The sequence below is a fragment of the Eleutherodactylus coqui genome, chromosome 4 (genome assembly GCF_035609145.1).
Source record: "Eleutherodactylus coqui strain aEleCoq1 chromosome 4, aEleCoq1.hap1, whole genome shotgun sequence".
NCBI lineage: Eukaryota > Metazoa > Chordata > Amphibia > Anura > Eleutherodactylidae > Eleutherodactylus > Eleutherodactylus coqui.
The window spans coordinates 71,639,284-71,645,283 of NC_089840.1; positions in this window are offsets into that span (position 1 = coordinate 71,639,284).

Below are 6,000 nucleotides of genomic sequence, written 5' to 3' on the forward strand. Positions count from 1 at the left end.
GCACTGACATGTCAGTAGTGACGGGCCAGCTGCTTTCTGCGCAATGCACCAGCTGGCCGGCAGCCGGCACACAACGCAGGGAGGAGACGCTGGGAGCGGGTGAGCTGCAGGTCTCTGCAGGGGCATGGGTCCGCATCCCGCTGCGAGAATTCTCGCAGCGGGATCCGACCCAGCAGTCTGCAGGCAGCCATAGATGTAGTTTTTTTGGCAGTTTTTGTTGCAGTTTTTTCAGCCAAAACTCAAGAGTGAAAACAGCGAACTTACTGTGGAACTGTGGTAGTTGCTCATATGCTGTCCAGACCCCGCTGTTGCCACTGTGCCATTGAATGCCTGTCCTCGCTGCTCTGCCATCTCCATCTCTCGGCTCCGCTGCCGCTGTAGGCTAATCTGCCCTCCCGGCTGATGATTATTTTTTTCCCCCTGCTACTGGAACATCCGTTCCCTGCTGCTGTGACTCACCACCCTGCCGTTGTCAGTCTGCCGTCGTGCGGCTATCGGCAATGTGCTTTGGTCATCTGTCTCCACGGCGATTGCCAATGTGCTCTGCTCCTCCGTTGCGGTCAGTCAAGACCCCCGCTGCTGTCCTGCGCTGACAGTGTACGGCAATTGTCAAGATCCCCGCAACTGTCTTGAGCTGACAGTGTACGACAATTGCCAGCAGCAGGGTCGGGACACTGACAAGAGCGGGGTCTGGACGGCACACAAGATCAGACACCTGGAGATGGCAGGGCAGCGGGGACAGACACTCTATGGGGACAGTGACACCAGTGAGGTCTGCACGGCACATCGGAGCCGGAGATGGCAGAGCAGCAGGGACAGGTAATCAACGGCACAGTGGCAAAAGCGGGGTCCAGACGGCACATGAGGGCAGAGACACGTAGATAGCAGGGCAGTGTGGACAGCCAATCCCAAGCTTGGGGTGTCACCTGCATGTCAACCCAGCTCAATTAGGTCTCCACTCCTAGATTTCCGGTGGAGACAATACAACAGTACTGAATAGCAGTACTCTGCTGCTCTCTGCAAATTTTGAATTGAAAGTTTTCCAAAAACGCCTCAGGCAATTGGTATAAGTAACAGACCATTGAAAATCAGCAAGTCTGTCACTATACTGTAGTGACCATAGCCCGAGGACCATTAGGGACTTGATTCCAACACACACACGATTTCTTCCAGCACGCATATAAAGTTAAAAACGAAAGCAGACAGAAAAAATTAAGGTCTTACATGTTTCAAGCCTCACAAAAGCGGGCTCTTCCTCATTAGGCCTGGTCATCATGCATTTCTGTAGAACGGTCAGGTTTATAGAGTTCTATACGGACATGTATAATATAATTGTGCAGTATTTCTACAAGAGAGACTTTGCTTACCTTCAGAGGCCGCTTTTCTTTTTTCAGATATAGGAATACAAAAAGTTGACACGTTAGCGCCGGGGCAGACACTCAGGTGATTGATAAAGAGTTTTACTAATCAAAGGCTGTTATGACAAACATGTATGTTAAAGTCCCGACAGAATCGGGTTTTGAAGCCACAGTTGTGTCAGCTAAGCTCTAAATATATCCCCGGACTAGGTAGATGTCACCTTCGTAAATGTAAGCTAATGAATTGCTGTCAGTCACTGATCCAATTTAGGAGCTCAGTAATGAAAATCAATCTACAATCAAAAATTCTGTCACACCGCTCAGCGGAGAAACGAGCGCCTGTCATGTGACTTTATGTTCATCATCACTCACAGCAGGTGGCTCCGAGCGTACGACACATCCTGACTGATTCACCGAAGACAGATCCCCAGAGCGACAATCTAATAAAACCACGGCCAGCTTCAAACCAAAAATCAGCAGCCAACATGCCCTAAATCTCAGCAGTTGCATTATCTGGTGCGATCATCAGTCTGGGTCCTCCATTGATTTCCTGACATTACATCTAAAGCCCATGTAAAATCAGAGATCTCAATTTCCCGTGTTTCTCTTTACTTCTCAGTTCCTTAAATTTCACTTATTATGGGTGCAGAAACTTATTGCAGCCCACCCTGTACCGTACAGGTGATGTATAAGGCAGGGCATTTCCTCCTATGGGGGTACAGAGTGCATTATATGGCAATCAACTCAACATGCTGCATATTGGAGAATACACTCAACATTGAAATTGCAACGCCAAGAACGAGAAGCCATAAGTTTATGCAAAAGCGAGAAAGTAGAAGGTGTCGCTAAGATAGGCAAATGTTCACATTTTCACTTGGCTCCGATCTGTGGCATGCACGAGGGGCTTCAACACTATAAAAGCTAAATCTAATTTTTCCGGCCACATGAAACATCAAAAATCGGATAGTGTCTTGTTGTGGGGTTGGGCGATGGCTCCTGTTCACCAATGGGTCAGTTATTGCCACTTGTTGCAAACAGAGGGAATGAATTGTTGAACTGGAGACCACGTGGGCAATGGCATGAAGAGGCTTTTGCATTACCACACCAGTCCAACTCATAGGATTTTGGTGTGGGGTGGTATAATGCAAGGTAGCCGGGCCCCTCCAGTCTTCATTACAGATGCACTAAGAGCTCCCTCAAACGGGTGTATTTGTGCAGGCAACACACAGAGAACAGAACCCCTTGATTTTAATGGGTTAGTTCACATGAACGCATTTTGCGCATGCATTTGTCGCACAAAATATAGATGTAGAACATGTTCTATTTTTCTGCGTATATGTGACTTAAGGTCCCTAAGAAAGTCAATGGTGGAAGGGGGTGTGCGCAAATGAGCGTGAAATATACAAGGGAATGCGTGAAACACTAATTGCGTTGGAAAAAGAACCCACCTGGAACTGTAAGCAGTCTGTGCTACCATCGCCCGCAGCGTTGCCAGACTAGCCGAGCACTAGAGATGAGCGAGTATACTCGCTAAGGCACATTACTCGAGCGAGTAGTGCCTTAGCCGAATATCTCCCCGCTCGTCTCTAAAGATTTGGGGGCTGGCGCCGGTGAGAGGTGAGTTGTGGTGGGGAGGAGTGGGGAGGAACGGGGGAGAGAGATTTCCTCCCCGCCCCCCGAATCTTTAGAGACGAGCGGGGAGATCCTTGGCTAAGGCACTACTCGCTCGAGTAATGTGCCTTAGCGAGTATACTTGCTCATCTCTACCGAGCACATCTGGCATGTCATTGGTAGGCAATTGCAAAGGGAGCTGCCAGCAGAGAATCTTGTGCCCAAGTGCATTCAGCATGGCAGAACATCCCTACAGACAACCATTACCAACTTTATTGATAGCATGCCAAGGCACGCAAGCGCGTGTATTTCAGCGTGTGACACTTCATTTCGATACTGAATAAATAGAGACCTTGAATATTTTGTTCCTATTAATCTTGTAATTTCCATAAATCCACCAATGTTTGGGTGTATATAATGTAAGCCGTTTCAGTGCAGCAGGCAGAATACGGCTGGACTAACACTGTCTCCATATTGTAGAGCTGCTCCACAACATACTGTATACAAGTTACAGAGAGGACTTGGGTAGGGAAAAAGATTTGGCTACGTAGAAACCATCAAGCTTCTGCTAAAGGGGCTATTCTTCTGCATTTCCATACGATCAGGGTTTATTTGTGCCCTTTGCCCCCTTTCCTGACCATTCAGATTGTGGAGTTTGAGCCATGTGTTATTTTCACAGTAAATGGTTTTGTTCTCTGCTGACCTACATCGTTGTGCTTTTTCTTAGCACATATACAGTTTATATACAGTAGAAAGAGTGGAAGAAAACCCATCCAGCATAATTTTACCGAAAACTTGCCACAATTTTGTAATGTTTGTTTATGAGTGCAGGGGTCTTACTGGTAAAGCTACTACTATACATGTAAAAATCACACAGCCATAATCAAACATTCCAAAACCTGTGATTTCTGCTCACATCACCGCAGCACTTTGGTCTCCAGGTTAAAGGGGTATTCCAGGCTTTTATTATTATTTAAGACCTATCCTCAGAGTAGGTCATCACTGGCTAATTGTTGGAGTCCATCGCTTGAGATCCCCGCAGTGGTTGTCAGAGCCAGAAGTGTAATAGGCTTCAGTGGGAGTGAAGCCTTCTATTACACTGCTGGCTCTGGCCACCAATGCAAACGTCCAGCCCCGCTGCACCCCAAGTGGCAGATCCCCGCCGATCAAACTGATGACCTATGCTGAGGGTAGGTCATCAATAGTAAATGCCTAGAATACCCCTTTAAACTCTGTGATCTTAGCTGTCCTGAGACAGTGTGGTCACAGAGCTCCAATGAAGCAGTGAGTGTAAAGGGGGAAACTCTGCCAAGATATTTAAAAACATTCTACAAAGATAGCTGTTAGGAGGCAAAATGAACAAAATAAGTATTTGAACTTTTTTTTAAACAATGTTTTTTTTCCCTGTGCAGGTTAAAAAGTGTGTTCAATTGATTGTACAGGTCACTACATTTGTGGCAGTAGTAACCGTGCATTTTGTTTTTTCACACTTTGTTTTAATGTCCCTTTAGGGGACTTGAACCTGCAATTATATGATCGTTATGAGAATAAAATGCAGTACAGACGTTCTGCAATGTATTATCACTATTGCAAGCAATCTTTTTTTTTTTTTCTTTTTTTTTTAAAGCCAGAAGCCTCCTTCTATATACAGGCGCATAGGACGAGTTGTTGGCACGCGGTACATTATATATTGTGGTCCCGTAACCCTTTCCAGTCCAGTGTCGGAGTTCATCCAAAATTGAAATTTTGCTGCACAGCTCCCATGTCAGGTGAGGATCTAACACTTATGCAGAGGAGAGCTCGGACATCGGAGTTCTCTTCTCATATGTATATTACAGTATGCAGAGGAGAGCTTCGATGTCCGAGCTCTACTTTGTATAGTGTTAGGGCTCATGGCTACAACAGTTTTTTCACCGTGTGTATTGCATGGCCGTGTGCATGGAGTCAATGAATTTTCATTGACCCATGCAAAAAAAAAAAAAAAAAAGTGACGCTGTGCATGACCGCGTGCGTGATACGTGGCCATGAGTATTGCACTCACAGCCAAATGTGGTCCCTGCCGGATGATCCGTCATTACAAACAACCGTAAGACCTGCAGCATTTTACATACACGTTCGTGGACATGAGGGCTAAGCAACATATGATATACACATTGTATGCAGTTATAGCATGCCTCAGTATGGCACTGCATTAGATAGATACAATTAGAAATGCATAGTCTTATATGTATATAGGTATTACATTAATCTATATAATTACAGGGTTATTACAAATTATCTTCCAGATATGAAACACTCATAATTCACATTTAATTTTCAAAAAATTGCTAATAAAATCATGATAGTTCATTTTTGTGTTTTTTTGTTGAGTAATTCAAAGGAAATCAACAACGCGCTTCCCAACCCAAAAGTAAATAGGAGCTGGGGAGTGTGTGGGTGCCAGGGAAATTGATTGGAAAGGGTTAATCGTACTAAATCGGAAGGAGTCTGGGAGGTTTGATTCCTACCAAACCTTTATGGTCTATCCCATGTTTTACTCCCCCTCTGGTGAAGTTCAAGTATTGTCTGAAAATCTGTCTCTTTTCAGCCCACCGTACGTACGCTCTCCCATAAAGGTTTATGGGAGAGAGTGCACCTAGCGGTCTGAAAAGGGTCAGATTTTGAACAGTGTAGAAACAGGGCAGCGAGTAAAAGAAAGAAAAATAAATAAAAACACACCACTGTATCACCTCCCCAAACAGAATCATAACTTATCTTATAGAACTGTTTGAGGTGTCAGTGCCCCTTTAAGGACTGCGATTCCTCATGAAACTAATTGAATATCAACATACTAGCAAAAAACCTTGAACTCTGCAACCTACATTACAACCACTGGGTGGTGACAAAGACACGTATAGCCTAGACCTCATCTGAGAGCATCACCAAATCAGGTTCTAAAAAGCTGGCTCTCATGGCACTCATTGAGCCAAATGGATATGTGTGAACACATCTGTACATTATAGGACGCCGCCATGATTGGAGAATCATCCTA